The following is a 16,479-nucleotide window of genomic DNA, read 5'->3' as shown; positions in this document are numbered from 1 at the left end:
TGTTTCAGTTGTTGTTTTAATCACTTCAGTCGTGTCTGTCTGACTCTTTTGTGACCCCATGGACTGTAGCCTGCCAGACTCTTTTGTCCATGGGATTTCCCAGGCAAGCATGCTGATTGCTTTTTTGTATTATAAAGTCATTTTATCTCAGTTATGATTTTATTTTCATTTTAATGCTATGACTTTGTTGCAATGATCTGAAAAAGCTAATTTCAAACAAGGATTGCTTTCTCATTTTTATAATCATGTTCTTATATCCTATAGAAAAATATTGTCTGAAATGTGAAGAAGTCTTTTCTGATTCGAAAATTTAAGAAAATCTTTCTTTCTATACAACGTTACATGCTTGAGTCAAAATCTCTCAGGACCCACTTTATTCTCTGTGGGTAGCAAACCAAAAGAAGTTGCATTTTCTGTCTTGACGCTATATCTACACAGTTTGCAACTGATTAAAATGAATAAGCACTCGTGTGTGTGTGTGTGTGTGTGTGTGTTAGTCGCTCAGTCATGTCCAACTCTTAGGGACCCAGTGGACTGTAGCCCACCAGGCTCCTCTGTCCATGGGATTCTCTAGGGAATAGCATATACTTTGGGGAGTTTTTCGCCAGAATTAGTAAATTGCATTCTGTTATTCTCATATAAGGGGCTTCCCTGGTGACTCAGACAGTAAAGAATCTGCCTGCAATGCAGGAGACCTGGTTTGATCCCTGGGTTGGGAAGATCCCTTGGAGGAGCGCATGACAATCCACTCCAGTATTCTTACCTGGAGAATCCCCATGGACAGAGGAGCCTGGCGGGCTGCAGTCCATGGGGGTCGCAAAGAGCCAGACATGGCTGAACGACTAAGTACACATATCTTCATATAAACCTTCAAAAAGACATCATATAAACAAGCGTTTTGTGAGTAATAAATGGGAAAAGGCAGAACTCCCTGCCTAGTCCATGTTTAAGATGAACAATGAATGATAAAAAATGATAATGTGGAGTGATAAAAAGGGAAATCATTTTGTTGAGGAAGGGATTTTGGGTGGAGCGGCAGATTTGACAGCTAGGACAATTGCTATGTGATTTTGCAATTCAGTTCTCATTCATTTCTAAATTTCTTTTCCTCTGTCTCTCTCTCTCTCTGCAGGATGTTTAAAAGTGTTTCAATTGCAAGAAAGAGTCTTTTAAATAATTCAAGCAGAATGACACCTGTGCCTCTTTGCGATTCATCCCACTATCATCTGTGTCTGTCTTTGTTATCTCTGGAAAGACAAACACCATTCAGGAACTAAGCCCGGGTTTGGAGAGCTCCAAGGATAAGCATCAACATGCCTGAAGTTATCAGAGAAAGAAAACACAGAGAGGGGGCCTCACACTGGCCACCGGCATATAGATTTGAGGTTTAAATCTACTGCTCACTTCCCTGGCATTTACCCAAGCTGGCCCTTTGAATAACTGCTAAATAAGTCCAGATAATTGTCAGGTAACATGTTACCCCATACCTGATGGCCACTGTTAGCCAACTTTATATTTAAACAGACATATGGAGAAGGCAATGGCAACCCACTCCAGTACTCTGGCCTGGAAAATCCCATGGACGGAGGAGCCTGGTGGGCTGCAGTCCATGGGGTCGCTGGGAGTCGGACAGGACTGAGCGACTTCACTTTCACTTTTCGCTTTCATGCATTGGAGAAGGAAATGGCAACCCACTCCAGTGTCCTTGCCTGGAGAATCCCAGGGACGGGGGAGCCTGGTGGGCTGCCGTCTGTGGGGTCGCACAGAGTCGGACACGACTGAAGTGACTTAGCAGCATGGTAGCTCAGCTGGTAAAGAATCCACCTGCAATGCAGGAGACCCTGGGTTAGGAAGATCCCTGGAGAAGGGTAGGCTGCCCACTCCAGTATTCATGGGCTTCTCTGGTGGCACAGATGTTAATCTGACTCCAATGTGAGAGACCTGTGTTTGAACCCTGGGTTGGGAAGATCCCCTGGAGGAGAGAATGGCAACCCACTCCAGTGTTCTTGCCTGGAGAATCTCCAAGGACAGAGGAGCCTGGCGGGCTACAGTCCATGGGGGCCCAAAGAGTCGGATACGACTGAGTGACTAAGCCCAGCACAACACATAATGGTTTTTAAAGCAAAGTGTTTTCTTCACACAGAAAGAAAAAAAGATATTCAACCTTAATTATCTGGGTTCTGGCAGTCCCCAGGGACTAGGAAGCAGAGAGGGGTGGGGCCGAGAAAACACCGTCAACCCTCGAGTCCAACACGTGGCTGGAGTTTCAGAGGTTCCCCCACCCCTGGCTCCAACACCGACGACTGTCAGTGGGGAGCTAGGAGGTTTCACCACCTAACAGGCTGACGGACCGCGCACATCATGGGTCTGTCTGCTCAGACCCAGTGTCTCCTTGGATGACTCCCTGCTCTCTTCCCCTGTCTCAGCCTCGCCTGCTGCTGTGCCCTCCGGTGCTGTGCCGTCATTCAGAGCAATTAACAGGGCATCTGACGCACCGGGAAGATCACGGGGAGTGTTGTCAGGCAGAAGCCCCATCAGCTGCCAGCAGCTCTGCTCTGCTGGGAGGGTTGTGATTCACGAGGGAGGGCACCCAGCCTGGCTAAGAGAACTGGGAGTCGGTGTGTTTGCTCTGCTTCCCACTGCACAGAAAACAGGGGCCGTGCCCTGCTGCCCCAGCCCGCGCCGCCGCCTGGCACGCAGGCAGGCCTTCCCTTCCCCGGAGGAGGAGGCCCAGGGCGGGGCCACTGCATTCCTGTGACTGCCCCAGTCATCCGTCTCTCCATTCCGCCTCTCCCTCCAACATGAGGGTGGAAAAGTGGTGTGTGGAGGGGCTGGGAGGCTTCGAGCAAATGCTGAAAACGTATTTGCTCCACTCATGACGAAGGTTGGAAGCTGGAAGGAGCATAGCAAAGGGTTATGAGCGTTCACCGAGTGCCTGAAGCTGGGAATGGATAACGAAGGGTTATACGCCCGGCCTTGAGGCGTTCGAAGGCTTCCTTCTGACCACCTGTTTCTGAGAGCAAGGACTGTTGTTTCATAAGACTCCCTTTAGAGTTTCGCCAAAGCTATGTTATGGCTTGGGTGATGGGAACTGTATTTCATGCTTGAATGCTTTAATGTTTATCTGGAATGGCTACGTGCAAGTCTGCCTTATGCTCTATTCCCTGAGAATTATAAAACTGCGCAGTTAAATAATAAACTTTGTCAGTCCACTAGAGGCTGTCCCCGAGTGTCCTTTGCAGAGTGCGGTTCTCCGAGCCTTACAGTGGTGTCTGCCTGCAGCCCTGGGAGCTTTTGTTGGAAGGGGCCGGGGGTGGAAAGTGTTCCTTCTAGCGCCTGTCCAGTCCAGCAGTCCTCACACTCCTCCCCATCAGTCACAAATTCCTTCTGAAATTCCTCCAGGCTGGAGCAAGACCCAGCAGTGTCCCCCAAGCAGAGTCACGGAGAAACTACAGAGCTTCTTCAAAAGGCCAAACACTACGCTCCCAAGAAGGGTTATGCCGCCCTGGTACTTTCCTGGTGGTCCAGTGATAAAGACTTCATGCTTCCACTGTAGGGGGTGTGAGTTCAATCAGCAGTCAGGAAACTAAGATCCTACAAGCTGCAGGGTGAAGCCAAAAAAAAAAAAAAGAGAGGTGGAGAGACCCAGATGCTAGCCAATTGTTCAGTCGCTCAGTCGTGTCTGACTCTCTGTGATGCCGTGGACTGCAGCCTGCCAGCCTTCTCTGTCCTTCACTAACTCCTGGAGTTTGCTCAGACTCATGGCCATTGAGTTGGTGATGCCATCCAACCATCTCATCCTTCTCCTCCTGCCCCCAATCTTTCCCAGCATCAGGGTTTTTTCCAGTGAGTTGGCTCTTTGCATCAGGTGGCCAAAGTATTGGATCTTCAGCCTCAGCATCAGTCTTTCCAATGAATATTCAGGGTTGGTTTCCTTTAGGATTGGGTTTGATCTCCATGCAGTCCAAGGGACTCTAAAGAGTCTTGCCCCTTCTATTTTTCCTTAGTGACAGAACTACAGTATCACTAGCGGTGCCAAAGACACCCAGAGAAAAGTCTACACTTCTCAGCTTCTCTTGAAGCTGTGTGTGACTGAGGAGATACTAATGCAAATACTGTGTAGGACTCTGGGAAGATTCATAAATGAAAGCTAGGTCATGTGGGATCCTCCTTCCTGCTGCCTGGAGCTTAGATAGCTGGTGCTCCACACCCATCCTGGACCATGAGGGAGACCCCCGAGGGTGAGAGATACATGCTAGCTAGAAGGGCAGAAAGAAAACGGTTTCCTCAACTCAGATTAGCAATAGAGCTACCACCCCAGCCCGAGGTATCCTACACTGGACTTTTTTTGTTTTAATTCGTTGGCTTCGTTTTTGAACAGTGTTAGGTTTACAGGAAAAAATTGAGCAGAAAATTCAGAGAATTCCTCCTACCCATAGTTTTCTTGCTTAAATCAGAATTTTGCTTGAATCTGGTACATCTATTACGCACAATGAAGTAATACTGATACGGTATTATTAACTAAAGTCCATGGTTTACATCAGGTTCACTCTTTATGTTGTATATACTGTAGGTTTTGACAAATGAAAATGACAGGGATCCACCATTCCGGTATCATATAGAATAGTTTCACTGTCCTAAAAATCCCCTAGGCTCCACCTGTTCATCCCTCCCTCCCTTGGAATCCCAGACAACCACTGATCTTATTACTGTTTCCATAGTTTTGCTTTTTCCAGTCTATGCTTAGATAATCCATAGCCTTTTCAGACTGGCCTCTTTCACTTAGCAATATGTGCATAAATCTCTCCATGCCTTTTTGTGGCTTGAAAGCTCACTTCTCTTTATTGCTGAATTAGTATTCCGTAGCCTGGATGAACCGCAGTTTATCCACTCATCTCATAAAAGATGCCAGATTGCTTCTAAGGGACTTTTTAAATATGAGAAGAAACTTTCTGTTTATTGAAGCCACTGTCATTTTGGAGTTTCTATTGTAGCCAAAAGTAGTACTCCTAACTGACATGCTTCCATTTTAAGAAAGACTCAACCAAGTTCCAGCTAAACCTATGCAGCCCCTTCCAGCCAGGCCGTCCCCCTGCGCACAGTGTCTCTAGACCCCAACTCTGCCTGGGGGAGGAGGGAGGAAACAGCTAAACTTAGAATCCCAGTTCAACAGAAGCTTGTGGGGAGGGAGACTTTTGGGGAGAGAGGTTTGTGTGGAGGGGACTTCGAAAGAATCCCGTGATGAAACAACAAGTCCTGCTTGCCCTCCTGGGGCAAAAGTGAAGTGTGAGTCACTCAGTTGTGTCTGACTCTTTGTGACCCCATGGACTGTAGCCCGCCAGGCTTCTCTGTCCATGGGCTTCTCCAGGCAAGAATACTGGAGTGGGTTGCCACACTCTCCTCCAGGGGATTTTCCCAACTCAGGCAGGCAGATTCTTTACCATCTGAGCCACCAAGAACTTCACTAAATCATAACCAGGACAAAAAAGATTACTTGCTTTCTCCAAACCTGGATTCATCACCTCAGGGAAGAAGTGAAGTGAAAAGAAGCCCTGAAATATATTTTCCTAACTGGTCAGGAACTAATCTGGCCAGTGTCTGCCCCTCCCCTACCACATGCCTTGCACAGTTGTGGGTTGGGTGGGCGTGTTTCTTCTGGTGTAATCTTCACTTGTGCAAGGCACTGAACAGTGTTTTCCTGGAGGACCTGCTCGCCCTCTGGCAGGTCACTTGCCAGGTAGGCAGGTCTTCCCGTTTCTTCTCCTTCTTGGCTAATGGTTCCTGTCATTCAGGGAGGAGTCCTTGGCTTCTTACCTGGTCAAGGGATGACCTCCCTGACTTCTAGGTGCTGGTGCTTCTCATTTCTTCTCCAGCTCATAACCCCCAACCCTCCAGACCCTGGGCACCTGTCAGCTCTGACTGGTACCATCTCCTCTCGAGTGTTTACTCCTGGCCTCGTTTCCACTGGCCTGCCTGGCCCCACCTCATGTCCTTGTCTCACCTGTCACACCTGACTGCCCCAATTCAGGCCGCATTCTGGATCTCAACCTCTGTTTCATCTCAAAGGTTGGCTTGTTGAGTCCAGCATGAACAAGGGCCATTTTCCTCTCCAACCAGCTTCCATACTGACTGCCCAACCCTCCTGAACTCAGACCATTGTCCTATATCATCCTGGAAACAACAGTGTGTCTATACAAGGCAAGGAAGAGCAACAGGTAAAATATTTGGGAAAATAACACTGGTACAGTCTCTGCAAGACTTTTCCCAGCAAGGAGGGAAAAGGATGCCAAATGAGAGCAGACATTCTTGGAAGGGACTCACCATCATTTATCAATGTCCTATTCTATTTGATTAAGCTCTACACGACAGCCAAGGGATAAAACACATTAGAGCATAAACGATAGATATGAAGACAAGCAGAATCATTTAAAAGTTAATCTCAACGATAATAAAAATGCAAATTTCTTGGACACCTACTTTGTGCCAGATGCCTGTGCATTTACGCATCACTTCACTTACCCCTCACACAAATTGTGTGAACTGAGGGCGGAGAGGCTGGGTTCTTTGATCAAGTTATAAAGTGGTGGAGTGGGAATTCGAGCCCAGATTTATCTAATCCGAATGTGGGCTAGTTGCTGAGTGACTGAAACCAGCAAGAGGCCCACAGAACAGGGGGACTTTCCTGGCTCAGTCTCACTCTGATCGGCTCTGTGCTCTAAGTATCCAGAGACTGTCTACAGAGGAGACAACTTGGACGCTTGTTAAGGAAAGGAAAGATAGTGCTAAGTCAAGTCCGACTCTTGTGATCCCATGAACTATAGCCTGCCAGGCTCCTCTGTCCATGGGATTCTCTAAAAGCACATCAAATGGAGCTTCCCTGGGAGCACAGTGGATAAGAATCTGCCTGCCAACGCAAAAGACACGGGTTTGATCCCTGGTCCAGGAGGGTCCCACATGCTACTAAGCCTGCGTGTCACAACTACGGAGCCTGTGCTCTAGAATCTGTGCTCCACAGCAAGAGAAGCCACTGCAGTGAGAAGCTAGTGCACCCCAACTAGAGAAAGACCACATGCAGCAACAGACCCAGCGCAGCCAAAAATAACATAAATGATTTTTTTAAGTTAAAAAAAGAGCACTCTAATGAATGAGAATGTCTGGTGTTGGGGGTCCATGGATCCAAGTTGAGAATTTCTGGAAATGGCCAGTGATGGAAATTTCAAACTGCTATTTCTCCAGACCCCAGTGGAAATGTAGACAGCTGTCCTCCTGATTCAGAGTGGCCAAACCATCCAGGTGATGCTCAGGACGCGATGGCACAGGGCCCCCCAACTTTCAGGGTCCCTCTGCTGCCGACTATTGCCTGCCCACCCACTCCGGCTTCCATGATTGAAAAAGGGCAAATGTTTCCCATCCCTTGGGATTCCGTCCTGGAGGCTTCATTTCTGCTGACTTCTCTGACTGTGCCACCTCTCCCCCTGCCTTCTCAGTGGGGTTTTATATGATATATGCTTTCTCCTTTGTGAGGGGCACCCCAGTCGGCCCCCACTGGCCATTCATGTAGACTGAGAGGAGCTAGCTGCAAAGGACTTGTACATAATTGCAGACTGAGAGCCGAGGAGTCACCTCTAATCCTGTTGATCCTAGCACAAAACAGAGGGGGGAGGAGGGCTTTCCAAGATACTGAAAAGACACAGACTAGACGCCCTCTCTGCCTTGATCCACTCTCATGTCAGCCTGCAGAGGGTCAGCTCCTCAGCTCCCAGGGTGAAGTCTGTCCATATCCCTGCCATCTGCAGCGGGAGGTGGCGGCACACGCGTGCACACGTGCACACACATGCATGCACACACACGTGCATGTGTGCACACACACTTTGGGGATCCTGCTTCTGTGCTGTGCTGATGCCTTGGGGTCCTTCAGCTGCTTCTGCTGCCCTTCCACATGGTTCTCAACTCCACTGCAATCCACAGCCTCCACTGGACATTACCCAGGGAGGAAGAAGTCTCAGCACTTGTTATAAACCGTTGTTAGCTATGTTTTTGGTACATTGTGAGTGCTATTCCTTTCCTTTGTGTAACATGTTTTCTGCTATCTCCCCAGTCACTTTCAGCACTATTGAAATTCCTCCTTTGTGAAACTAAATAGCCAGAATTAAATTACTTGAGGTGCTCCTGTTACAAGCATTGATCTGGGACTGTAGAAGATGTTTTGCCCACGGGTCCCTGGTTTCACCATAGTCATTGTCAGTTTGCACCAGAACAGTGACGCCCTGACTCAAAACCAGCTGGGAGCTTGAACACCACATCACATTTCATGCATTTTACTGAAGCCTAATGTGGACCCGCTAAACATCCATTGGCAATACAGCAGGAAGATGTCTACTGGGTCAGAGTCCTCAAGGGACTGAGCCAGGAGGCATGACTATTCCCTGGGTGAATTCAGCTTGTTCAAAAGGCTGTTTGAACACTGCCAACACTTGAATATTTTGGAATTGCTTTCCCAACTGAGTGAAAAAGAAGAACCCAATTCTGTAACTATACACAAATACCTCTCCTGGGGTTTACCATAAGATCTTTGGTTTCAGTGGTAAAGGACCCACCTGCCAATGCAGGAGACATGGGTTTGATCCCTAATCCAGGAAGACCCCACATGCCGTGGGGCAACTAAGCCAGTGTGCCCAACCACTGAGCCCGGGAGCTGCAACTGCTGAAGCCCATGCACCCTGGGGCTCATGCTTCACAGCGAGAGAAGCCACTGCGGTGAGCAGCCCACTCCCTGCAACTGGAGAAAGCCTGTGGCAGCAACAAAGACCCAGCACAACCAAAAATACATAAATAAAATTATTTTTTAAAAAGACTTTCGGTTTGAACTCAAAGTCAGATTCTAGACTCGATAGGTAAGTTTTTCTTGCTAACCCACGTGACGCTGGGATGTCCCCAGTTGGCTAACACTGTGTGCTCCCAGCGCAGGGGCCCAGTGTCAATCCCTGATTAGGGGTCCAGAACTTGCACGCTGCAACTAAGCCCTGACCGCCACACAAAGACAAATGAATAAACTACTCCACATCGTCAAACGAATCCATATGCCAGAAGAGAAAAGACTCAAATCAACCTCGGTCTGAAGACAACATTCGAAACAACTTGTAAAGAAAGTACGAGTGGTGAGCTACCTTTGGGTGTGTGGGTGAAATGGGGTGGATAGGGACAGGATGAAGTGAAGATTTTCAGTTTTCCACTTTATGCTCTTTTATAGTTTTACATTTTTCTGAACTACCTAGTACACCTGTTTCAAGTAAATAAAACTGGAAAATTCTGTTCCACCAGGTATATTTGACTCTGGCCATCTACACAGATGTGGTAATAGTGGCAAAGAATCCACCTGTCAATGCAAGAGACGTAAGAGACACGGGTTCAATCCGGTTAGGAAGCTCCCTGGGAGGAGGAACTGGCAACCCATTCCAGTGTTCTTTCCTGGAGAATCCCATGGACAGAGGAGCTTGGCAGGTTGCAGCCCATAGGGTCGCAAAGAGTCAGACACGCCTGAAGCAACTTAGCATGCAGACGCATGATATACTGCTATCATCACATTATAGCACCCAATAAGCCAGCTTAATGCCAATGACTGAACATCGGATGGCACAAAGCTCTTATTGTTTGCACAAGGTGGTGTGTAGAGTGGAGAGAGCAGGGAAACAGTCATTAAAACAAGGCTCTGATTCCCGTGCTGCCACATTCTAGTTATGTGGTCAAAACTGGTGGTCTTTCTGAGCCTCGGTTTCCTCCCAAAAGTGGAAATAATAGCTTCACTGCCTAATTTACAGGCTCCCTCGATGGCTGAATGAGGCAGCAGCCATGAAAAATGTCTGCAGGCTCCAGAAAGATACACCAAAGCAAAGGTCAGTTACTAACAGAAATCCTTCGCTTCTAAGGAGCTGGCATGTGGGCAGCGGGTCAATGACACGGGAGCCCAGCTCCGTCAGTCCTGAGGCTCCTGCTCCCCTTCTCTCCTGCCCGGCGGTCAGCAAGGAGGGAGGAAACAAGACCACGGATGGCAGAGAACATTCAACCAGCTGCAGGGGTGGGGGAGTGGTGGGAGGTGGCATGGCCCCAGTGACATGGACCCTGCACGGTAGGGCCTCATGGGATCCGAGCAGGTCGGTTTGGCCTCTGCCACAAGCGTGTAACACTTGGATTGCCAACCCTCTTCCGGAAGAACTTATACAAACAACCTCTATTCTTAATGCTTGCATTTAAAGGAATATTTACAAACATCAGACTTCTGATTCCCGGACAAACTCAGCATCAGCAAGATCACGTTCTTGTCAGGGCCAAGTGGCCTCGTGCACTCATCTCTATGTCCAGCCTCCCAGCACAAACAGAATAAGAACACATAAAACTCAAATAAATTGAATCGACCCTTGGCAACCATCTACTCTCCTGTGACCTGGGTAGCCCCTTAGCCCACTTGTGCTATAACTTCTGTGACTCTAATCAGCGTTACTAAGAGTAACGGAGGCAATATGCAGTTCAGGTTTTCCCCCTTCATTTGCTCAACTCACTTCAGAGTAACAACCAAGCACCTACTATGCTTGGGGCCCAGGGAGGAGGCATGAAGGGGTCAGAGGAGGCTCCACGGAGGAAGGAGAATGTGTGTCTTCTCTTGCAGGCAGGCTAGGACTTGACCGGCTGGAGTTCCACGTGGAAGGAGCACACGAATGGGGGCCTGGAGACAGAACAGACAAGCCGTGTTTAGGGTCGATGAATACACAAGGTCTGGTAGGAACCAAGAGAAGACTGTGTCGGGATACGCAGACTGCCACTCTAGACGGGCAGGTAAGACTCGACCGTGACTGACAAGGGAGGACCCCACCGCCTTCGATAGGCTTGAAGTCAGCCTGCAGAGATCAAGCAGGGAGGCGCAGCGGCCTTCCTTCCAGGGGAGAGGGTGGAGGGAGGGGAAAGAACGATGCTGACGGGCTGCTCCGACGACAGTCTGCACACGTTTTCCCCCACCTGGAGTCTTCCGTGGCTCCGGATCCTGCCCATCCTTCCAGTGGGCGATCGGATGTGTGTGTCAGTGTGAGGGAAGTGATGCCTGTTTTCGAGCATCTAAATCTGTCACCAGCTGAATGACTTCACTTGGAATCCCTTCAGGGAATGAGTATTGTTTTTACTCACACAGATGCTCCTTTCAAATGCCGGGATGGCTGGGAGAAGAGAGAAGCTGACTCTGGGGCCAGTGATGGGCCTCTGAGACCTGAGCGTCTGTTACAAGCTCCTCCTCCTAAAATACAATCACAGGTGAACATGCTGGCTTCTTAAAGTGCGCTGGGGAATGGGGACAATGAAGAGGGGGAATGAGGAAGGGGTGCTCCCAGACTGCACCCATGGGGTGTCGTGAGGACTCATGAGTTAAACTCTCCTCAGTCCTAATTGTCTGATACAGCTGGTCATTCAAGCAACGAGGGCCTTTCTGTTCAAAATTGTTGGTCAGGTGCCTCCTTCTTGCTTGTTCACGGCACTCAGGGTTTTCAGCGCACCCGGGAAAGAGAAAAGGGAATCTTGTAAAATGTTCATTTTTTTTTTAACCTTCTGAAGCATGAAATAAAAAAAAAAGAGTGGTCTGCTTTATGCCAAAGGAACCACGCCTTCAGGAAGATTCAGCGATGCTGTTCAGGTGGTCATGTTGAGTCTGAAATGCTACTGAAGTATGTTATTTTCTAAAAGTGACTTTGCCAATAAATGTTGGGCTTTGGACAAAAGAACCTAAAAGTATTAGAGCTGGGTTAAAGGAGACGGGCAAGACCTGACAGCTGAATAACATGATGCGACTGGATCTCCTGCCACAGGGAAAAGACGCCATAAAGACACGACTGGACGCTAACTGCATCCTGGTCAGAATCGCAGTGAGAGGCCTCTGCCCTGGCGGTTCACACGCCTCCTCGGGAGCTTCCTGGGTGAAGTCGGAAGAAAGAGACACCTCAGACTGGTAGACAGCAGGTTTAATAAGCAAGGGAACTCACATGGAGTCTGGAGTGGCTGCAAGACAACAAGATCTCCGCCCTGCCCTCGAGAATCTTGAAAGTTTACCCAGAGGCCTCAGCTGGGTGAAGGCAGACACAGTCCGTTGGTCTGGACACATCACTGTCTCAAGGCTAAGTCCCCTGCAGCTTCTGGGAGGAGGGAGGACAAGCAAAGGGCACATTCCAAGGACGGGGGTGGGGTGAAGGACCTCCAGTTGCCCGGGGCCAGCTGTCGGGTCAAAGCAGAGGTCACATCTTCCTGGGGACCTCCTCCAGAACTGCACCCTCGTGATCAGCTCTCACAAGCTCTCGTGCCCTCTCTCCCACAGTGTGCCCTGCATGGTCAGAGAGGGTCCCACTAACCACAGGTGGCTCCTCTGGAGGCAAGCCGGCAGCTTTCAAGGCAGATGTCACTGCAACCATGCAGGCACGTGCAAGAGAAAGCATGCATTAAGACAGTCATTGCTGGAACTTCCCTGGCAGTCCAATGGCTAACACCCCATACTCCCAACGCAGGGGACCTGGGTTCCATCCCTGGTTGGGGAACTAGATCCCACACGCTGCAACTAGATCCTATGTGCTGCAACTAAGACTCGGCACAGCCAAATCAATCAATCAATGAATATGGCCTTGGCCATCATCACATTTACCTTTAAGGCGGGAAACCCTCTGTACGCTCAGTCACCATTCAGTGGGTACAGTGGCTTTCGCCACCTCGGTGTCAGAACCCCTACCAATGTCTGGAGTGAGCCTTCACCTCAAAGGTCTGGGTGGGACGCAGGGACCACCTGCCAAAGCAGATGCTGAAAACGCCAGATATTTTCTTGGCCTCTGTCTAACTGTGCAGCCCCCGTGGTTGTTCTCTAGCTCACCCAGTGATTGTGTGAGTTACTTAAAAGCCTTTTAATACACCCCTGCCACCACCACCTTTTTTTTTTTTTTTTCAATCAGAGTCTTTTCTATTGTTTGTAAATGAAAACCTTGACGGGTGTACCATGCAATAGTCAAGGTCAAATGCTTCATCAGGAGAATGGTAGCAGCTTCCAGGGGTGCCTGCAGGGGGATGATTGGCTTTGAATGAAGTACAGTACAGTCATTTTCAAACCAGAAAGACTTGGACTTGACTCTCAACTGTGCCACTCTACCTGCTGAGAGGCTTATGAGAAAGTTAATGAACTTCTCTGAGCCTCATTTTCCTCATCTGTCAAATGGGGATGAAAACAATGAGTTACTCTAATAGAATCATTGGGAGGATTGAATGAGTGAGTGTACCTAAATTACTATGTGTGATTAGCTAAATTTCTCTGTGTCAACTTGACCAGGCCATGGGATATCCAAATATTTGCTCCAACATTATACTGGGTGTGTCTGGGAAGGTGTTTCTACATGAGATTAACATGTGATTCAGGAAACCAAGGAAAGCAGATTGCCCTCCCTGGTGTGGGTGGGCCTCATCCAATCAGTCGAAGGCCTAGATAGACTAGAAAGGCTGATCTTTCCTGAAGTAAGAGGGAACTCCTTCCAGCCTGACTGCCTGGAGCTGGGACATTCATCTTTCCCGCCTCTGAACTCAGACTGAAACACTTGCTCTTGGATCTTGAGACTGGCTGCTTCAGGCTGGAAACACACCATCAGCACTGCTGGGGTCCCAACTCACTGATGGCAGAACTTCTCAGTCTCCATTATTACATGAGTCAGTTCCTTGTAATAATAGTCATGAGAGGGACTTCCCTGGTGGTCCAGTGGCTAAGATTCCATGCTCCCAGTACAGGGGGCGTGGGCTGTATCCCTGATCAGGGAACTAGATCTTACATACTGCAACTAAGATCTTGCATGCCACAAATGAAGATCCTGTGTGTGTGCCATAACTAAGACCCAAATAAATAAATATTGAAAATAATGATAATAAATACAAATACATCTTTATCTTGTTGGTTCTGTTTTTCTGGAGAACTCTAATACTGTAATACATGGAACACAGTGCATATTCAGTAGTTATGGTGGGTAATTTTTGTTTATTATCTTATTATCATGCTACAAAGATATAACCAGCACACAGGTCACTGATGGCCTCTCAAACATTGGGGCAGAAGCCTCATATTTTCTCCATCTGGAGAAATTCATTGGCCTCTCTTTTTAAACCTTTTTCTTTTCCCTCTTTCTTGCCTCCCACCCCAGCAAGTACACTCACACTGAGTTGGGGCAGGGAGGCACTCTTAGCCCCCACTGTGCACTTTGAAGCTCTGCTTCAGCAGTAAACCACTCTGCAGTGACCCACTCACTGCCACAGCCCCTGGAAGGTGACCTTCAGCTCACCCTCTCCTCCCCTGCAAGGTGCTAACCTCCCACCTCCTGGAGAAAAGAAAGCACGTGAATCACCAGGGCTGCTGTGGAGGTAGCTCCTCCAGGTGCCCGTCAGAGAAGAATCTGGGGAGAGAACACAGCCCTGGGGCCCACACATGTTGGCCATGTCCATCACCCCGGCTCCCATCCATGGCCCGAACCCCCACCCCCACCCCCATAGCCTTCAAAGCAGCCACTCAGTCAGGAGCTCTCAAGAGAAGGGCAGTCCCGCCACCTGGATGCAGCACCAGCCTCACCTGCCTCACCAGCCACAGCACCAGGCCAGTCCAGGCCGCCTGCTCCTGTGACACCCCTGCCTTCCCTGCTTCAAGTCTGACTTTCCTGGTTAAACAGGAAGCCTGGGGTGGAGTCCAGGAGTCCGGACTGGGATCTTGCTCAGAGCTTTCAAACAGGAGACAGCCTCAGGACTTCAGGGTGCTCGTGGAAATGCAGATTCCTCCTCCAGGGCTCAAATACTAACAACAGGGTCCCAGGGATTCCCCCAGAGGTGATGGCAGGCCCTACAGAAGGGCAGGGAAGCAGCCTCCGAAATTCTTTCTTCTTCCTGGAGCCAGGCTTCCTGGTTCCTGGCTTAAATGAACTGAGGCCACTCTGTGACTTCTCTGAGCCTCAGTTTCCTCATCTGAAAGATGGGAATGACCATAACAGTACCCAGAGGATTGTGGAGGAAATTAAGGTGCTAGCACATGGTAAAAGATCAAGAATCGTTAGGTATTATTATTGATTGAATAACTGCCCCTCAGCAAACCTTCTTTTCCCAGATGTGAAGTGGGAAAAGTCACATTGTTCAAAGCAACTACTTATACCTTGTAGAGTGTTCAAGTATGCCCTTTCCTAAAACAACTTCAAAATAATAATAGTGACAGGGGACTTCGCTGGTGGTCCCCTGGTTAAGAATCCATCTTGCAAACCTTAACATGAATTAGCCATAGGCATACATATATCCCTTCCTTTTTGAAGGTTTAACAGAAAGCAACAAAATTCTGTAAAGCAATTATCCAGCTGAAAGATTGAATTAGTTAACATTTTAAAAAAAGAAAAAGAATCCGTCTTGCAATGCAGATGATGCAGGTTCGATCTCCAGTCTAGAAAGTAAGATTCCACCTGCCACAGAGCAACCAAGCCTGCCCGACACAACTCTTCAGCCTGAGGACCGCAGCTCGAGAGAGTCCAAGCACGGCTGCCATGAAAGATCATGCAGGATGCAACAAAGATCCTGCATGCCACAAGGTCAAATAAATAAGTAAAATAAATATTTTTAAAAATTAAAAAAAAAAAAACCAATAAAACAACAACCACAACTGAGTACCTCGTGTGTGTCAGACTCTGACAACAATTCTGCTCGACAGGTAGTGTTAGCTCCATTTTAAGTTAAGGAAACTCTTCTTTTTTGCACTTTGCCCAAGTTCCCAGGAGACCCACGACAAGGCAGAGTGTGGAGTTGGTCTCACTCAGGAGTCCACCTGTGCTGCCTCCTTAAGGCAGCTTGGTAACTGTTCTTCGGCAGGAGCTCCTGAATCTTCCCAACTTTTCCGGAGTTATAAATCCATGTGAGTGTTTCCAGGCAAAGTAATCGCTGCTGTTTTTAACACTGTTCTTCTAATGTAAATAGAGAGTGCTGGTAAGAAATGGCAGCCAGTGTTTTTACAACTTTACGCATTAATCCTCATGGAACATGAAAGGATGCTCAAAGAAGATGAGTCTTAGTCACTCTGTCGTGTGCAACTCTTTGCGACCCCATGGACTTTAGCCCACCAGGCTCCTCTGACCACGGAATTCTCTAGGCGAGAAAACTAGAGCCGGTTGGATTGTTGAATGAACTTTTTGCCCAACCCAATATATAGGGTGGATAAACAACAAGGTCCTACTGAATAGCACAGGTAACTATATTCAGTATCTTGTGATAATGGGACTTCCCTGATGGTCCAGTGGTTAAGACTTTGTCTTTCAGTGTAGGGGACTCAGGTTTGATCCCTGACCAGGGAGCAAAGATCCCACATGCCTCACCCTCAGGACCAAAACAGCAAACTATAAAGAAACAGAAGCAATATTGTAATGAAGTCAATAAAAGACGTTAAAAATGGTTCACATCAAA

General features: G+C 48.3%; 1 long non-coding RNA gene across 1 annotated transcript in view; it reads right to left on the bottom strand.

Moving 5' to 3' along the window:
* Nucleotides 1-14,679, bottom strand: part of LOC108637300 — a 98,510-nt gene extending 83,831 nt beyond the window's left edge. The window contains exons 1-2 of the long non-coding RNA XR_001918938.1: nucleotides 14,621-14,679; nucleotides 10,557-10,720 (exon numbers count right to left, since the gene is read on the bottom strand). This is a non-coding gene — a long non-coding RNA (uncharacterized LOC108637300). The remainder of the gene's footprint in view (nucleotides 1-10,556; nucleotides 10,721-14,620) is intronic.

This window comes from Capra hircus, chromosome 12, assembly GCF_001704415.2.
Source record: "Capra hircus breed San Clemente chromosome 12, ASM170441v1, whole genome shotgun sequence".
Classification (NCBI taxonomy): Eukaryota; Metazoa; Chordata; class Mammalia; order Artiodactyla; family Bovidae; genus Capra; species Capra hircus.
The sequence above is the reverse complement of the archived record's forward strand: the minus strand, read 5'-3'. Positions and strand labels throughout refer to the sequence as shown.